The 19,269-nt window shown below is 49.5% G+C and overlaps 1 protein-coding gene across 44 annotated transcripts in view; it reads left to right on the top strand.

Annotated features, from left to right (window-relative positions):
* RPTOR (regulatory associated protein of MTOR complex 1) overlaps positions 1-19,269 on the top strand; it is a 309,620-nt gene that overhangs the window by 47,325 nt on the left and 243,026 nt on the right. The window contains exon 1 of one of the 44 annotated variants that reach the window (XM_084983241.1): positions 4,761-5,232. The exons of 42 other annotated variants lie outside the window; for them this stretch is intronic. The gene's annotated coding sequence lies outside the window, so the exon portion shown is untranslated. Of the gene's footprint in view, positions 1-4,760; positions 5,233-9,991; positions 10,155-19,269 lie in introns of those variants that run through there. One more of the 44 variants, XM_084983239.1, reaches the window with a different exon arrangement.

The following is a 19,269-nucleotide window of genomic DNA, read 5'->3' as shown; positions in this document are numbered from 1 at the left end:
CATTCTAACCACTAGACCACTAGGGAACTCCCTGGAGGGAATTCTTGAGATGGATACTTAACCTTACTCATTTCCAGTCATTTGACTTTTTTTTTTTTTTTTTTTTTTGTCTTTTTTTGCCATTTCTTGGGCCGCTCCCGTGGCGTATGGAGGTTCCCAGGCTAGGGGTTGAATTGGAGCTGTAGCCTCTGGCCTACGCCAGAGCCACAGCAACGCGGGATCCGAGCCGCGTCTGCAACCTACACCACAGCTCACGGCAACGCAGGATCGTTAACCCACTGAGCAAGGGCAGGGACCGAACCCGCAACCTCATGGTTCCTAGTCGGATTCGTTAACCACTGCGCCACGACGGGAACTCCCATTTGACTTTTTTGATACAGGCATTTTATAAATATTTAAATTGTAAATTTGAGTATGTAGATTAAATGCCTAGCTACGCTCAGGTTTCAGTATGTCGTGTATTTGTTATTGTCCAGTTCAGATTTTCTAAAATTCGTTGTGACTTCATTCTGAGCTACTTAAAAGCGTGCTTTGTAATTTTTTAACATAGAGGGATTTTCCTATGGTTGGATTTTGATTTCTTTTTCTTTATCTTTCTTTATTTTCGTCTTTTGTCTTTTGAGGGCCACACCCGCGGCATGTGGAGGTTCCCAGGCTAGGGGCCTAATCGGAGCTACAGCTGCCGGCCTAGACCACAGCCACAGCCACACCAGATCTGAGCCTCATCTGCATCCTACTCCGCGGCTCACGGCAATGCAGGACCCTTAACCCACGGAGCGAGGCCAGGGATCGAACCCGCAACCTCATGGTTCCCAGTTGGATTTGTTTCCGCCGCGCCACGACAGGAACTCCGGATTTTGATTTCTTAATTGCATTTTGACTGGAGAACGTGCGTGTGATTTCAGCAGGCAGTGGCAGTTACGCTGGGCATCTGTAGGGAGCTGTCTACACCGTTGTCATCTGTGAACGGTGCCCCTAGTGCTGTGGATCTTGCGACCTGCACAACTCTGCGTGTGTGTGCGCGCTTGTACGCACACGTTCCAGTCTCGGTCCTTTGAAGTGTGTTGGGCTTTGCCGTTCGGGCCCGAGTGGGGTTGATTCTGGTAAAGGCACCCTGTGTGCTTGACCATGCTGTGTATCTGTGACTCCTGGGGCCGCGTGTGAGCAGCAGGTCAAATCTTTTACTTCTTTGCTAATTTTTTGGACATCTGTCAATCAACTATCGGAGAGAAGTGTGTGAGATTTTAGATACGTCCAGTCCTCCTTATGGTCCTCTCTGCGCTTCGTTTCTCTTTTGAGGCTGTATTCTCAGACCCCGCAAATTCACAGCTGTGTGTCTTCCTGGGGAACCGGAGCCCGAGTTGTTAATGATACCACTCGCTCTACCCCTCATAATGCCTTTTCCCTTAAAGTATGTTTCATTCATGTAGTTGTACCTGTTTCCTCTTGCTTGGTATTTGCACTGTTTATTTTTCTAGCCTTTTATATATGTCAGCCTTTCTTTTCAACCTTATGTTTTTCATATGTCTCTTGTAAACAGCTTGTAGTTAGGGTAAAAAAAGTCTCATCTGACAATTTTTGTCTTTTAATTGGAAGATGTAGTCTGTTTACATTTACTTGGGCTTAAATATGCCATCTTATTTTGTGTTTTCTATTTGTCCTGCCTGTACTCTTCTTTTTTTCCCCTGTGCCTTTTTATGGATGGAAAACATTCATTGTTTAATTTCTTCCTCTTACTATTTCTGAATACTGTTTTTCTCTTGGAGTCGTTCCCTGGCAATGACAGTAGGAATACTCAGAAGATGTATGAAGGTCAGCGGGACCTTCGTTTTTTCCTGGACAACGTCAGACTTCGGAAAGTCTGCCGAACCTTTTGTTTGTTATGTGTCAGTGTTGTTGTGTATTTCTGTCTCTTTCTTTCTTTCTTTTTGGCACAAGTAGTTATTATTCTTGTCGTGTGAGTTATGAGATGAATGCTCGTTTGTGAGTCGGTGGCCTCCATTCCTCTCGGACCTCAGACCGTCCACGTGGCATCACCGTTACTTGGACCGAGAGGCTTTGTGCATGTAGTTATTGCCCACACCCGCAGCGTGTGGACGTCCCTGGGCCAGGGATGGAACCCACGCCACAGCAGTGACACGGCAGTGACACCGCCAGATTCTTGATACCCGCTGAGCCACCAGGGAGGTCTTTGAAAGATTCTGGGGTGTCCCTCACGAGGCTCTGCTGCTGCTGCTCTCTCTGTGGATCTCAGCGTTGTTACCGTGTCTTGGTTCTGGCAGGGCACTTCCCGCGGCCGTGGAGCCCTCAACGGGCACTTTCTCTCAGCTCTGAGGCCCTCATCCGGCCGCCTCCGCTTCTCTTGTGCCCTGGAAGCTGCCAGGCAGTTGCCCGAGTTCCTCCCACACCCTGTTTGTGAGGCTCTGGATTTATGTTCTTTCCATGTTTCTCTCCTGCATCTCCTTCCTCTTTGTTCCTCTCTGCTTCCTTGTGGACAATTTCTCTTTTTTTTTCCAAGTTCTCTCTGTCTCTTCTTAGCCATGTTTAAGTTGCTATTTGTCAGTCACTGAATTTTTCACATTCTGTGTTCTGCTTAATTCTCTTGGTCCACTGAGTCCCAGATCCTTAACCCACTGCCCTGGGCTGGGGACCAGACCTGCGCCCCAGCGCTCCCAAGATACCGCCAGTCCCACTGTGCCACAGCGGGATCTTCAGTCCACTGAGTTCTAAATACTGTTTTTTCTGTTTTTAATTTTTTAGAACTTTGCTGACCAGATCACTTAAAAAATTTTCCTGTTCTGGAGTTCCCTTCGTGGCTCAGTGGTTAACAAATCCGACTAGGAACCATGAGGTTGTAGGTTTGATCCCTGGCCTCGCTTGGTGGGTTGAGGATCCGGCGTTGCCGTGAGCTGTGGTGTAGGTTGCAGATGCAGCTCGGATCCTGCATTGCTGTGGCTGTGGTGTAGGCTGACGTCTACAGCTCTGATTAGACCCCTAGCCTGGGAACCTCCATATGACTCGGTTGCAGCCCTCAAAAGACAAAAGACAGAAAAAAAATTTTCCTGTTCTCTGCAGCTTTTTTTTTTTTGCTTTTTGGGAGCACACCCATGGCACATGGAAGTTCCCAGGCTAGGGGTCTGATTGGAACTACAGCTGCCGGCCTACACCACAGCCACAGCAACACAGGATCCAAGCTGAATCTGCAACCTTCCCAGCAATGCCAGATCCTTAACCTACTGAGCAAGGCCAGGGATTGAACCTGTATCCTCATGGATCCTAGTTGGGTTCGTTAGCCGCTGAGCCGCGACGGGAACGCCTCTGCAGCAATTTTCAATTTGCTGTTTCGTTCGTTTAACGATAGAGGCACAGCATTTTGTCGTTGTCTAGTATTGCAGTTTGAAGTTCTTCGGGTCCTCTCTTGGCTGCTTATGCGAACCATTGCTGAGGTTCCCTGGCCTTCCGGACCTGGGAACCCAGCCTGCGAAATGCACCAAGGGGCCCCGGGTGGAGATGGAGCGAGACTTCAGGAGGGCATGATGGTTTCTTCCTGGGGAGATGGAAGTGCTCGAGATTGTGGGGATGGTGGCAACCCTCTCTAAATAGTCTAAAACCCTCCTTTGCACACTTAAACAGGTGAATTTTACGATGTGAAGCATGTGAAACAGCGAAACCGTTTTGAAAATGCACATGCGGTGTCAGTCATGAGGGCCCTGTTTTCTTCCTTCTCTCCTTTTCTGCTCCTGCCTTCGCCAGGCTCCCCGGGGCGGGTGTGGGTGGCAGTGAGGTGGGGCCCCGAGGGCCTAGCCCGTTGGGGTCCTTGCTTACATGGTGGGGGTCTTGCCTCTTTGCTCCCTGCCCTGGGCTACCAGGGCACCTTGCCCCCTGCTCCTGCAGGCGAACCCCTCTCATCTGCTGCCTCCTGGCCCCTGCTGTCTCTTAGATTTTGACCTTGTGGAGCTTGCAAAGCCAAAGACAGCAAAACATGTGCCAGGTTTGCCCCCTCCTTGCCTGCACTTCCCTGCCTCCTGCCCTGGAGGGCTGCGTCCGGAAGACCTTACCCAAGGTAGGGTGGCAGGGCGGCAGGGCGTGGACGTCCTCTCCTGTTCACCTGTTTCCCACACTGTCTGTGAAACATTTCTGGAGCTCAGGGGTCCCTTTGCTGCCGTTTACTAATCCAAAAAGTGGTGTGGAATCGCTTCCCAATCTCATAAAATAGTGCCTCAGTTTCAGTGGGTATTTTTCTTTCTTTTTAGGGCCTCACCTGTGGCATATGGACGTTCCCAGGCTAAGGGTTGAATTGGAGCTGCAGCTGCCGGCCTACACCACAGCCACAGCCACGTTGGATCTGAGCTGCATCCATGACCCGCGCTGCAGCTTGCGCCAATGCTGGTACCTTAACCCACTGAGAGAGGCCAGGATCCAACTGGCATCCTCATGGATACTAGTTGGGTTCTTAACCTGCTGAGCCACAATGGGAACTGCTCAGTGGGTCTTGATGCTGGGGTGCTGGCTGGCACTGAGGGTCAGAGGTAAGCTATCTCATTCTAAATATTTGCATTTTATTTTTAACAGAATAATTTTAGAAGTTGAGTTGATTTGGGAGGATACAGAGGGTTTGAAATAAGTTGATCATATTGGTATGCTTGATTTATTTATTTATTTATTTACTTGGTCTTTTTAGGGCTACACCCTCTGTATATGGAAGTTCCCAGGCTAAGGATCAAATCAGAGCTATACCTCCTGGCTTGTGTCACAGCCACAGCAACGCCAGATCCAAGCTGCTTCTGCAACCTACACCACAGCTCATGGCAATGCCAGATCCTTTAACCCACTGAGCAAGGCCAGGGAGCGAACCCATGTCCTCACGGATACTAGCCGGGTTCGTTACCACTGAGCCACGACGGGAACTCCAGCTTGAATTTTTTAATAGGGAAAATAGTTGTAGTAATTGCTGTTATGGATTACATGATTTCTGTTCTTTTTGTGGCTTAGAGTTTTTGCTTTGATGTGTTCAGCTTTGGTTTTTGTGACTTGCCCATAGCTGTTTGCCTTTCTTGGTAAGGATGAGAAAAGAACGGCTATAGCTGAGCAAACACCGGATTTTGAAGAGCAGGAGGGAGAGAATGCTGCAGAGGCATCAACAATAAAATGCCTCCAACAGTGCTTCCACTGAATTAAAACACAAGAGGCCGCGCTTACTGAGCTAGTGAATTACAGTGAGGTTGATAAACTGTGAGTTCAGAATTTATGGTGTATTAACTTGCACGTAAGTGACGTGGCAGTCCTCTTTTGTGTTGCAGTCTGTTTTTATTCCAGGCTTTCTGCTTGTTCCCACAAATTGATATCCCTGTGTGACAGCGGGCTGTGGGGTTTGCAGCTACGCGGCTATTGATACACACATACGCGCCCTTTGAAACGGCAAAGCATGTAAAAATTTGATCACGGGAAGTGGTATGCCTGCTTCCCAACCCTCGAAACCCTGAAGCATCTTTCAGGTCTGTCTCAGATGCCCGCCTCCTCCCGAATCCTTGTCTCCACCGCCTCCTTTTAAATTCCATAGCATTTTGTACCTTTTTGTCCCTTGGAATGTAAATTGCTTTTGTTTTATAGTTTACTGTTTTATTCTCTTTACCTTTTTTAAAAGTTTGTGGAATAAGCAATATGATAAATGATTTGAAAAATTGAAGAAATGAGTCATAATGATGAAGTAATACTAAGAGCTACTTTGAAGGTGGGTTGCCTTTGCTGTCCCTTTTCAGGTGCATACGTAATTGCATGTTGCATCATGATAACTATTCAGTTTCATATATTTGTTTGTTTGTTTGTTTTTTTGTCCTTTTGCCATTTCTTGGGCCGCTCCCGGGGCATATGGAGGTTCCCAGGCTAGGGGTCGAATCGGAGCTGTAGCCACCAGCCTACGCCAGAGCCACAGCAACGCGGGATCTGAGCTGCATCTGCAACCTACACCACAGCTCACGGCAACGCCGGATCGTTAACCCACTGAGCAAGGCCAGGGACCAACCTCATGGTTCCTAGTCAGATTCGTTAACCACTGCGCAACCGCGGGAACTCCCTTAGTTTCATGTTTTATTTTTTAGGCGCATGCGTAATTACATTGTTGCATCATAATAACTATTCAGTTTCATATTTTATTTTTCAGGCGCATATGTAATTACATTGTTGCATCATGATAACTATTCAGTTTCATATTTTATTTTTTGTACTTACCTTATGGTTTTCCCAGATTGCTAGACATTATTTTCACTAATTTTTGATGGCTCCTTGTTAGTCCATGCTTTATTCAGTTTCGTATTTATTCAGAAAGTATTCAGTTTCGTATTTTATTTTTCAGGCGCATACGTAATTACATTGTTGCATCATAATAACTATTCAGTTTCATATTTTATTTTTCAGGCGCATATGTAATTACATTGTTGCATCATGATAACTATTCAGTTTCATATTTTATTTTTTGTACTTACCTTATGGTTTTCCCAGATTGCTAGACATTATTTTCACTAATTTTTGATGGCTCCTTGTTAGTCCATGCTTTATTTATTTATTTATTTTTGTCTTTTTGTCTTTTCTAGGGCTGCACCCACGGCGTATGGAAGTTCCCAGGCTAGGGGTTGAATTGGAGCTGTAGCCGCTGGCCTACACCACAGCTCACGGCAACGCCGCATCCTTAACCCACTGAGCAAGGCCGGGGATCGAACCCGCAACCTCATGGTTCCTAGTCGGATTCGTTCACCACGGAGCCATGACAGGAACTCCTCCATGCTTTATTTTTTCATTTAAAAATTTTTTTTATTTTTTTAAATTTTTTTTTGCCTGCACCTGCAGTACGTGTAAATTCCTGGGTAGGGTTCGAACGTTGTGGCAGTTGCGGCCTGTGCCACAGCTAAGGCAGCACTGGATCCTTAACTCACTGGGCCGAAAGGGAACCTCCTGTTCTTGGCTATCAGGTGTCACCCCATGTGCCTCCCTTCCCCCATGCTGAGAATGATTTCATTAGTGTGGCTTCTGAAAGTCAGAGCTGGGGAGGGCACTTGGAGGGCGGGTGCGAAGGAGACCACAGCTCCCAGGTCGTGCCTCCGCCTCTGTGCTGCTCCCACCTGAATTAGCTTCTCTCTTTCCCAGACTCTTCTCATTAGTACATTTTTCTTTCACTTTTTTTTTTTTTCAGAGGTGGGGTGCCTACTTAGCTGGAGCCCCTAGATTTATAACAGGGTGCCCCTGTCAGAGTTTGCAGTGAAAGAGTATTCATACTTAGATTTTTGGGTGAAAAAATGTTTTATGCATGGAATAATAGCCAGCTTAGGTTGCCATGCAATACTGCTTTTTGAAATAGTCACCTGGCAGTGTGCCACTGGGCGTATGGATGCTGGAGCCGTTTAGTGCTTGGCCTGTGGGCTGAATGAAATGAAAAGTGAACTTGATGTTGGCCCAGAAGTTTTTGGACTTGTTACTGTTCATTTTTTTCCATGGGTTTTACTCTAGGAATTCCGGCATTAGGGGTGTGGCGTGGTGTGAAGTCATCGGCCTGCAGTGAGGATCAGCTCCACACCTTGCATCCACTAGGCAGCAGGCGGCCCGGCCTGAGCCTCAGTTTCTCATCTGTGAAATGGGCATGATGCCAGCCTTGTAAGATAGCTGGGAAGTCGGTTTGTTTCAGAGTGGGGGACAGTGCACCTGAGCCGAGCGGTATGGTGAAAAGTGGAGAAAGACTAGCGGGATATGCAGTGTCACTTCAGTTGTGCTCTGGCTGTGTGCCTGCGTGCGTGTGTCTGCATGAGCGCGGGGCAGCGGGCGTCTGGAAGCGCCCCCAGCTGTCTCGGGGGAGGTGGGGCTTGGTCAGCCTCCCTTCCCTTATGCATGCCTCTGATTCATTTCAGTTTTTTACTGGTCCATTTCGAGGTATTTTTTCAATCAAAGGACATTTTGTATGTCAGTATAATTAGTACCCAAAGCTCTTCATTCGATCACTAAAGTAAATAAATGTATTGTTCTTTAATAGGCAGTGTGTTTACATTGTTGATTTTACTGTATCTAGCGCTCAGAGAGATTAGTCGAGAGGTGAAAATAACTTTTCCTAGTTGGAAAAAAAGACTTTGATCTACCTTTAATGGCACTGGAAATTCAGCATGACTGAGTGAGAAACAAATGGGCTCTGACGCTGCCTCTGTCCTGTCTCAGAGGAAGCGAGAGGGGTGCGCTCTGCGGCAGGGTTATTCGCAATTACAGCAAGCGCAGCGCCGGTGGTAAGTAAAGCGACCAGGACGGAGGCGCACCCTCTATGCGTTGGCTGGCGGGCGAGAGGTGAGGAGGTGGCCGACCTGCCCTCGTCCTGGGTGTTGACCTTTCTGAAGGGACTCCTGAGTCCACCCCGCCTGCCTCCTTTCGCCTCCTGCTGTTGACGCACGGTCTCCTTTCTTCCAGAAAGTTCCTTAGGCATCCTCTCACACTTCCCAGGCCCTCCCTCCTGTTGGCTTCTGCAGGTGCGGATCCTAGGCTTTAATGTTAAGTTTTTCCTCATTACATTTGGTTGCTTGGTCAGATCTTTTTTGGATTCTGATTCTTTGATCGCCCTTGCTTAAAATCCTCTCCAGCTATGCCATTCAAGAATCGGATAAGAGTACTTGCTGATCCTTCTGTCGAGTAATAGACGAAAATGCAGTGCGGGCACAGCCACGGTATTGTGCCATCTGGAAACCCCTTCTGCCTCTCAGCCCCCTGGGGTCCAGCGTAGTCACAGCACTGGTCTCAAGTCTCAGGTTTTGTCCATAAGGTTGGGGCGAGAAAGCTTGTCCAACTGTTGATGGAAACGGCACATTGATTGGTGGCTCTCTTTCTGGTTGAGAAGAGCCAACGTTTCTGTAAACTGACTCCACGCCAGATGCCAGGCGCCGTTTCCGTGCTTTGCGCACATGGCCTGGTTGGACCCTCCCAGTGACGCAGTGAGGTGGCTGCCCGCGTCCAGATGGGGAAGGTGAGGCCTGGAGCAGCGGAGCGCAGGCGGAGAGGAGAGCCGGTCCCCCGGCGGGTGGGCGCCTGCAGGGCTCTGCTTTCCTGGCTGGCTAGTGTTTTACTCTTTTGTTTTTTTTTCTGTCTTTTTAGGGCTGCACAAACGACATATGGAGGGTCCCAGGCTAGGGGTAGAATCAGAGCTGCAGCTGCTGGCCTACACCACAGCCACAGCCATGCGGGATCTGAGCCACATCTGCGACCCACACCACAGCTCACGGCAGTGCCGGATCCTTAACCCATGGACTAGGCAGATTCGTTTCTGCTGAGCCACGATGGGAACTCCGATGTTTCTTGATTTTATTTCCTTTTCCAGGAGAATTTCTTTGGAATCACATACATCCCCCCCTGCTTTTTCTGGGGTCTTTTTGCTATTTCTTGGGCCGCTCCCACGGCATATGGAGGTTCCCAAGCTAGGGGTCTAATCGGAGCTGTAGCCACCGGCCTACACCAGAGCCACAGCAACGCGGGATCTGAGCCGATTCTGCGGCCTACACCACAGCTCACGGCAGCGCTGGATCCTTAACCCACTGAGCGAGGCCAGGGATCGAACCGCAACCTCATGGTTCCTAGTCGGATTCGTTCACCACTGAGCCATGACGGGAACTCCTTTCCTCCCTTTTATACAAAAATTGAGGTCATATTCTAGGTATAATTTTATATCCTGCTTTTTCACATAACATCAAATTGTGTATATTTCCTCTTGTCATTTACATGTTCTTTAAAAAGATGATTTTTATTGGTTTCATAGTAAACTAAAGTTATTTAATATTGAAGTAACTGGGATGTACCTATAATTTTAAAATACTTTTCTACTATTAAACATTTAAGCTAGTTGTTTTTCAGTATTATGAATAATGTTGTGATGAGAATCTTTATATATAAATTTTTGTCTAGATCTCTGGGTATTTTCTTTCTTTCTCCCCCCCCCCCCCTTTTTTTCTGTTTTTGTCCACTCCTGGGCCAGGGATCAGATCTGAGCCGCAGTTGTGACCTAATCTGCAGCTGTGGTAATGCCAGATCCTGAACCCACTGTGCCTGGCCAGGGATTGAACCCGCGTCCCAGTACTCCTAAGAGGCCGCTGGATCCTGTTGCAGCACAGTGGGAACTCTGCAGGTATTTTCTCAGTGTAAGTTTCTAGAAGTCATAAATGCCCGGATAAGAATGTATGAAGGGATATGAACATGTTTTGCAAAATCGTTCAGGAAGGTGTTTTAAAATACAGTGTATTACACCGATGCCAGCAGATCAGAAAACGACTGCCGTTGGACCGAGTTCATTACTCCCAGTTCCCCAGAGAAGAGGACTTGCTGTGCCACGTGGGGAAGCAGAGGTCCGGAGACAGGCGGGGGTGTGGGCAGGCTCCTTTACTGGGTGGGTTTCTGCTTAAGGAAGGGGCAGGACGAGGGCAGGCAGGCCTAGGGTGGGTGGCTTTGAACAGCTTCAGCAGACGCTGGGGCGTGGGGGCTGTCCTGAGTTGTCAGGCTCCTGGCCCTGGGCTGGTCAGGGTAGGGGACAGTGGCTGGGGGTGTGACAGCCCCTGTAAGATGTAGTTGGGGGTGCGGGCTCTGGGGGGTGTGGCTGGTTTGCAAGTGAAAGGTGAGCTGTTTACTGTCTCCAGGAGTGGGCCAGCCCCAGGAGGGCCGTCACTCCTGGCCCTAGACGTCAGAGCACCAGGACACGGGAAACAAAGGGCTTGCTGGAAATAGGACTTCTTACTGCTTACGTGCCTGCTCGTCGGGTCTGGGAGAGCTTCTTTCCAACTTTTGGCGTTGCCGTTGCAAATATATTTGCACTGAGGTAGATACCTGATAATTTCCTTGTTTTCAGTATGCATTGCAGGCATGCGTAGAGCTGGATGTTTTTATACATGGGTCAGTTGTGTTACTTCTCTTACTAATTGTTTGTGGCCTTTGCCCATTTGTGAGTGAGATGTGAGCTGGGTGAGCTGCCGGGCACTGGGTTCTCTGCACGGCCGTACCCTGAGGTCTTATAACTCTGGCAGCCTAGAGCGAGGCCCGCAGGGCGCGTGGCTTCTGCTCGGGTGTCCTGTGTTCTTGTCAGTGCCTTGGGCACAGACTCGGAAGGCGCGCTCGCCGAGTTTGCCAGTGATACCGAATTGGGAAGGGCAGGTCGTCATGGAGTTGATGGGACCAGGATTGAACGTGATCTTGGAGGGTGACGTGCTGGTGGCATGGGGTGAAAGGGCACCGGGATGCGCTGCAAGGCCTGCCTGGGGCTCCTTCCTGCCCTCTCTCCTCTTCCCTCCCTCCTGCCTTCCTCCCAACCCCACCCCAGCACTTTTCTCTTCCTCTTTTTCCTTCCCATTGCATAAATACAGTTCAGTGGTGAGCAATTCATATGCAAAGCCGAGGGATGTAAAAAAACCACCTGTCTGCCTTCAGTCCGGGCCTCTGAGACCACACATGGAGTAGCTTCTTTAGTTCTGAATGTTCTCTTTGGAGAGGCTGGCGCAGGAGGGCCTAGGGAAGTGACGGAGGTCCTGAGAGGCTTGAAAGCAGAGGGCCCCTTTGGGTGCTTTGGAAAAATCGGGGATGTGGAACGGGGGAGGGAGGGCCAAGAGGGACCTGGCTGGCTCCCTTCCAACCCCAGAAGGGCCGCCGCTGGGCGTTTGAGAGGACGTGGACTTGGCCTGTGGCGGCGCAGCCCAGCAGTGGTGCCCCTTGCCGGGACAGCCAGCCTTGTCGTCTTGCTCCTGTTGGACGGGACCCAGGGAACCTGGACGGCCATCTCCCGGCCCGTTAGGGTTTCTGTGCTGCTAGGAGGACGCTTCCTGTCGAGGACAAGGGCTACCAGGTGGGCCCGAATTTGGAGGACAGCTCGCTGGCTCCTGGCGTGGCGGCCTCAGCATGTTGAATCTTCAGTCACTGGGGACGTTGTGTGCCCATAAAAGCGGGTACTGGTACCTGTCTCCCACGATGAGTGGGAGCATCCAGAGAGGCAGTGCTGCTGGGCCCCGCGAGTACAGCTCCGTGTCCTTCCTTGAAGAGCTGCGCTGTGAGGTGCGACTCCCCACCGCTGACGGCCCCCTGGCAGGCACACGGGTTGGGATGAGGACCGCGGGGCAGACAGGGCGTTTCAGAGCTGTGGCCTTTTTATTAGGCCGTTGATCCGAATTTTAGCTTCCCCCATGCTTTCAGTGCATGTAAGAGCATCTGTCAAGAAAGACATACTCCTGGGCTGTGCTCATCCACTGCCTTTCTGAGGCCCGTCACACTTGGGACCTCGTGAGGGGTCTTTCGCGTGGAGGGCTGGGACCTGTGCTTTTTTTAGGCCCGTCTAGAGGGCCTGTCGGAAGCACCGGCTTTCTCTCTTCTTGCAAATCTTCGTCTGTAGAAGAAGAGTAGTGATCTGGCCTAGTTCTAGTAGCAAAGGGAGGATTGCTTAGGTCCTGTCTGGAACGTGCCCGAGTTCCTTGGAGGAGAGGCAGATGCTGCGTAATACAAGCCAGGGTCTCACCGTTGTAATCTCACGACCTTCCCCGTCAGATGTTGCTCAGCTTGTTAGGGTCACGGGTAACACAAGAACATTTAATTTTGCTTTTTCGGGCCGTGTCCTGTAAGAATCGTACCTTTGCCAGTGTCCATTCTGAAGGGAGAGGCTAGCGGGGATGTGCCTTGGCTCCGAGGACGTCGCTCACTGCCCCGAGACCCCTCGCCTTGCCATGAGCAGAGGGCGACGTGCTCTTGTCAACTCGTCACACCTCCGCGCTGAGGCCCTGACCTGCTCGGGGGCGTGCGAGGCCAAGTCTCCCGAGAAACAGAACCAACAGGGTGTGTGTGCGGAGGCTCACATGCTGGGGAGCTGGTCAGGCCAACACCTGGGGACCCAGGGCCGAGCTGATGTGCAGGTCAGGCCCCGAGGCTGCTGCAGAGTCCCTTACTCGAGGGAGGTCAGTCTTTTGTTCCTGCCAGGCCTTCCCCCGACTGGATGAGGCCCACGTTAGAGGGGCAGCCTGCTTCCCAGAGGCCGCCGCTTTGCATGCTGGTCGTATCCGGGAGTAACGTTTGCCCGCAGCCACGTAAACATGAAGTTAGCCGTCACAGGGGCCTTTCTGGGGAGAGCTAGGTTCTTGTGGCTGATGGGGCCGGCGGGCAGGCTGCCTGAGGCCTGTGGATTGCACCCGGGGAGGTGGAGCAGGCCGACCTGTGCGTCTCTGTCTGCAGCTGTTTTCCTTCTGAATGTGGCGTTCTTTCCCAGGGGTAGAGGGGATAAGTTAGTGTCCTGAATTGCACTTTTAATGAAGTTGATTTTTTGTTGGTTGGAATTTTACTGAGAGCTCCAGTAAAAGTACTCACCTGGGGGTTCAGAGGAGGGTTGTGGAGTGCTGGATTTTTCTTTGAGCTTTTAAGGTCGAAACCCTTGGGAACTTACAAAGAAATATGTAAAAATATAAGCATTTAAACTTTATAGGGTGACTCACAGAAAGCCGCCTTTCAGGGTGAGTGGAATTCTCGTGGGAAGAAGCACAGTGGAGTTGACCCGCCCACCTAGAGCGCGGCGGGACCCTCGAGCCTCCGCCTGGAGCGCGGCGTCTACTAGGAGGGGCATCTTCACCGTGTCCCCGTGAGGTGACAGAGTCCTTTTCCACGGTTCCATTTTTTCTCAAGGTCCCCCCTCCATTCCCTGTACTCCCCCTTTTCCGAGGACTGGCTGGCTGCAGAATCCACGGCCTCCCTTCTCGGCCTGCACGCAATGCGGTTGCCGTCAGAATGATGCTGCCTTGATCCATTATTTAGAAAATTTTTTATCATGAAAAAGTGGGAATTATCTTTGGAGCTTTGAATTAAATCAGGTCTTTGGCAGCTGGTGAGTCATGAAACTTTATTAAAATAAATGATCTCAGGTGCACGGGGCATTTACTCACAAGATGGTACCAGAGTCCAGACGTTTAAAATGAGCCTCATCTTATTTATATCAGTTCATAAAGCGTAAAGGAGCATGAGCTGGTCACCTGGATTTTTTGTCCTTTCCCTCAGCTTCTTTAATGCTTTTCCAAAAGAGAGAGTATGCTTCTAAGTGAATAGTTATAAAAAACTGGGGGCGGGGGTCGATGGAAAATGGAATTAAAACCAAATTGTGTAGGAATGTTCTTGGTTTTGTAATGTCCTTCTCTCGTCCCCGGCCTCTGAAGCACCCGGGGCTGCTGTGTCCAAAGGCCACACAGCTCGGGGGCTGCCGTTCACAGTCGGGGCTGCTGACACCCAGGTGTGTGCCCTGGAGAGCTGGGTGGCTGGAGGCCAGGGCCGCTCTCAAAGTGCGTTTTACCTGGGGCTAGTTGCTATGGTTTAGAAATAACACTTTTTTAATGCTCGATTGTGCGGAGGAACCTGCAGGTTTGCTTCATCTAGAAACTGTTACACTTGGGTTGGGTTTTTAAATATTTGGATGCCTGCTCAACAGTTTCTAGAGTAACTAGAGGTTTAGCAGTAGTGAGTGGTATTGATGAAAAATACCCCTTCTGAACCTGCTCCCTCTTACAGTCCGGCATCTTGCCGTCTCCCCCAACCCTTCAGGAGGAGCCGTACACCTGCTCCGAAGCCTCCCGCGTGCCCCATTCCCGCCGCGGCTGTGCGGCACCTTCGCAGATGCATCATGATGCTGGTTGCAGTTTGTCAGGAGGTGCCGAGCAGCCGGGCAGATGGAGGGCCGAGAGGCGGGGTGCCGAGGGCCCGCCGGGGCATCAATCCTCCGTTCCTGGCATACATTTAATTGTCTGGTTCAAGAGGGAAGCCATACGTTAACTTCTCCTTCAACCCGTCCTGATCCTTCCTGCAGATGCTGATTTTATACGGGCCTATTTTTCTCTGAAATTGCGCCTGAGAGACAAACATTTGTACTTGGGTTGTCGTGGACGTGCTGGATTGAGACTCGGGGAACTGGTTGCAGGCCTTCTGCCCGCCCCGGCTGTGCTCCCTTGTGTTGGCTGTCAGGTCTGGTGACCCCAGGTGATCTTGGGGAGAGCTCCCTGCCCAGGTGGGGATGTCCGTTTTCATTCTGCTTTCTACACGGCCGGCACCAGGCCCTGACCTGAGTGCCGTTTTGAGAAAGTAGGAACCGAGGAATTAAGAGGGAGCCCAGTGGAATGGTTGGGGCAGGCCTAGTGCCGCGGGGTCCTCCTCCGTCTCCCGAAGGGTCCCTCCGTCCCTGGCGTCCTTGCTGTGGCTGTGCTTTGCCACTCTCTCCTCCCCGCCAGGCTTCGGGGCCGAGGTTCCGGCTCCTGAGGTCCGGCCCCAAGTGACTTCTGTCCCTTTCACGTAGGTCACCCCAGAGACAGCTGCAAGCTGGCTGCAGGGCCGAGCGTCCGTCCGGATGCTGCAGGCTTTAAGGTCTTGCTCAGACGGCTGATGTTTCCTCGCTGCGTGTTTTGTTTCTCACCGTCTCTGTCGCTTTTTGCTCCTGTTCCTCGGACTCGCTGTTAACATTCTTGATGGCGAGAGCGGCCTCCCTCCCTCATCGGTGAACAGCTCTAGAAGATGCCACGGTGCACCGCTTCACTGGGTTGTCCGTAGCCCTTTGTGTGTTTTGGAAGTGTGCTGCGTACACAGAAAGAGACGTAAACCAAACATACAGTGCAATGAATGCCCGGAAAGCAGCTCTGGGGTAATTGCCATCACCCCTGGCAGGGCGCCCTGCCAGCCCCTGTGTCAGAGCCCTGCTCACGGGTCCCGAGACCAACCCTGTTGTCCTGCAGCTGCAGGTGTTCTCGCGGCTGGTGGACGCACAGTTGCACGGGTTGACTCCGTGTGGAATGTCGGGGTGTTCCAGCCTTTGGGGGCTGTGCACAGTGCTCCTGTAAACACTGTGACATGTCTTCTGGGTAGCATAGCTACCGATTTTTTAGGGGGATGCCTAGGAGTAGAATTTCTGGCTAATAGGTAAACAAATGTTCAGTTTTGAAGATACCGTCAGTGGCTTTTCAGAAGGGTTGTCAACTCTTCTGCCAGCTGTGTATGTGAGTTCTGGTTACTCTGCATTCTGAGCCACACTCTTAATATTTTATTTTTTTTGGAAATTTTTTTTTTATTAAAGTATAGTTGATTTACAATGTTGTGCCAATTTCTGCTGTAAAGCAAAGTGACCCAGTCATACAAGAGGCGCACTTTATAAATGGCAGCACTAAGGCATGAAAGGTCAAGGTCAGCTTGCTCAGGGTCACACAGTTGGTAAGTGTGAACAAGGATTTAAATCCAGGTAGACTAGCTCCAGAGAAATGTCTCTACCGTGCTGTTTCCCATATCTGCCCCAGTGAAGTAGGTATAACTTATTTTCACCTTCGTCGTTCTTGTAGGTGTGATGGTGTCATGTTTTAATTTTCTTTTCTTTGGGGACTAATGAGGTTGAGATCTTTTTCATCTGCTTATAGGTCAGCGGGTCAGCCTCTTTGTGAAATGCTTACTCAGGGTTTTTGCCCACTCTCTGTTGCTTGTTTTGTATTGATGCGTAAGTGTGTGTGTGTGAGTGTGTGTGTGAGTGTGTGTGTACACACACACATATTTTGGGGCAGGGCTGCTGTGTTTATGGCATGCACAAGTTCCCCGGCCGAGGACTGAACCTGTGCCACAGCAATGACGATGCCAGATCCTTACCTGCTGAGCCGCCAGGGAACTCCTAGATTAAGTTTTTAACTGTTTGATGTATGGAACGTTTCTTTTCCTATTCTGTGATATGGTTTTTCAATCTTTTAATAGATTCTTTTGGTAAATAATTATACTGTAGTTGAATGTATTAATTTTTTCCCTATGGTTTCATACTTATGTTAAAGTCTTTTCCTACCCTAAGGTCAAACTTATTCTAAAATTTGCTTTATAGTTTTGCTTTGTATGTTTAGGTTTATAACCAGAGTGACCATAAGTCTCAGCGTGCCGTGGGCAGTCCTGGTTTATACCTGCTGTCCTGGCATTCTTTTCATTCTGTAAAGTCTCCAGCTTGGAGGGTGAATTCTATAATCCAACTCTCTATTGCCTACCCAGGCTTGCTGTTTGCACGTGCTGTGCGGGAGGGCCCAGTTTTGTTTCGTTTCGGGTGACCGTGTGGCAAGGCCCAGCACCCTCTCTTGCCAAGGGTCAGTGTTCCCCCTGCAGCGCCGTCTTCGGTGTGAGTCACACGCTGAACTCGCCTGGGCCTCTTTCCCGTCTGCCGGTGCCGTCCTGGGGGTCCATCTGCCTCTGCGCCAGTGTCACCCTCTCCTTCCGTCCGTGGCCTCACGTGATCTGATAAAGCAGATGGTCCATCTTGGCCTCCTCCACAGCATCTTAGGTCTTTCCGGCCCTTTCTATTTCCACATAAACCTTAGAGTCCATGGGTCAGATTCCACTGAGAGGGCGAAAGACCCGCTGAGATTCCGTTGTGATGCCATGGAACCTGTAGATCCATAGATCGTCTGGGCAGAGAATCGACTTCTTTCAATATTAAGTTTTCTAATTTTCCATGTAGCAGTTTTTCATGTCCTTTGTTGAATTTATTCCCAGGTATATGAGATTTTAAATGTTATTTTAATAGTGTTCAATAGTTTGTTAGAAACTTTATATTGTTTTGTTCTGATGTGTGGGGATGCATTTGATTTTTTTTTTTTTTTGCCTTTTTGCCTTTTCTGGGGCTGCTCTGGCGGCATATGGAAGTTCCCAGGCTAGGGGTCGAATCGGAGCTGTAGCCGCCAGCCTACACCACAGCCACAGCAATGCGGGATCCGAGCCGTGTCTGCGACCTCCACCACAGCTCACGGCAACGCCAGATCCTTAACCCACTGAGCGAGGCCAGGGATTCAACCTGCAACCTCACGGTTCCTAGTCGGATTCGTTCACCACTGTGCCACGACGGGAACGCCTGATTTTTTAATACTGATCTAGTATCCAGCAGCCCTGCTGAACACCCGTTTTATTAATTTGCGTATTTATCCACATAGTCCGTAGGATTTCTACAAACACAATCATAGTCTTCTGCAACTAAGGGTGTGAATTTTTCTGTTTTCATCTTTGTATGTGCTTTTCCTTTGCTGCTTTTAACTGGGCTCCGCTGACTAGGACTGGTGTTGAGAGAAGCAGGGGCATCCTTAGCTTGCTCCTTATCTTGGAGGGAGAACTTTCAGTCTTGCACTATTAAATATGATTTGTGATATAACTTTTTGGTAGACAGTCTTGATCAGATTAAGGAATTTCCCTTTTCCTGTTACAAAGGTTTTTTAATATTGAGTGACTATTAAGTTTTATTAAATATTTGTTCCACATTTATTGAGATGATCATATGCTTTTCTCCCTTTAATTTTTAATGTGGTGAAGTTGGCGTGTGCATGTACACACGTGTGTGTGTGTGTGCACACACATTCACCCACCATTACACACACCCCACACACATATACACACACAGTGTTTTTACTAGTCAAACCTGTCTCATGTCTCAGATAGCACCCTACCTGGGTATCATACTTTTTATGTGTTGTTGGGTTTGGTTTGCTTAAGATTTTTTAAATCTGTGTTCTAAATGAGAGGCCCTTTTTTTCCCCTTGTGCTTTTTGTCTTTTGGGTTTTCATACCAACAGCTAGCCTAAAAATAAGAGTTTGGGGAATGTTCTCTCTTTGTTTATTCTTGGCTTTCGGTGAGATTTGTGGAACTTTCCCCTCACTCATCTGGATCTAGAGGTATCTCTGCGGAACGTGTTCTTTTTATGATGTGTTTTTAAAATAGTTATAAGAATTTTCCTATTTTCTATGCCTTTATGAGTCAGTTTTGGAGAGTTTTGTTTTTCTGGGAGTTTGACTTTTTATTTAGTAAGTAAAGAAATTTAGTGGCAGAGTTCCTGTCGTGGCTCAGCGGTTAGCGAACCTGACTAGTATCCATGAGGACTTGGGTTCGATCTCTGGGCTCGCTCAGTGCGTTAAGGATCTGGCGTTGCTGTGAGCTGTGGTGTAGGTCGCAGACATGGCTTAGATCCTGTGGTGCTGTGGCCGTGGCTGTGGCTGTGAGGTAGGCCAGCAGCTGCAGCTCCAATTCAGCTCCCAGCCTGGGTACTTCCATATGCTGCGAGTGCAGCCCTAAAAATACAAAAAGAAAATTTAGTGGCATAGCATTATTCAGAGCATCCTCTTATTTTTTCAGTGTAGAGCTCGTTCTTCTATTCTTGGTCATCGTTATTTGTGCCATTTCTTTTTCTTCTTTTCTTGATTAGTCTCACAAGAGCACGCGTTCTCCACGGAGGCAGGGGCAGGACTGCCACAAGGGGGAAG

Source organism: Sus scrofa, chromosome 12, assembly GCF_054392235.1.
Source record: "Sus scrofa isolate SSC_HxYL_T2T_F1_AM1 chromosome 12, Sscrofa_HxYL_maternal_Yorkshire_Landrace_v2.0, whole genome shotgun sequence".
Classification (NCBI taxonomy): domain Eukaryota; kingdom Metazoa; phylum Chordata; class Mammalia; order Artiodactyla; family Suidae; genus Sus; species Sus scrofa.
This window is presented reverse-complemented; position numbering and strand designations above follow the sequence as displayed.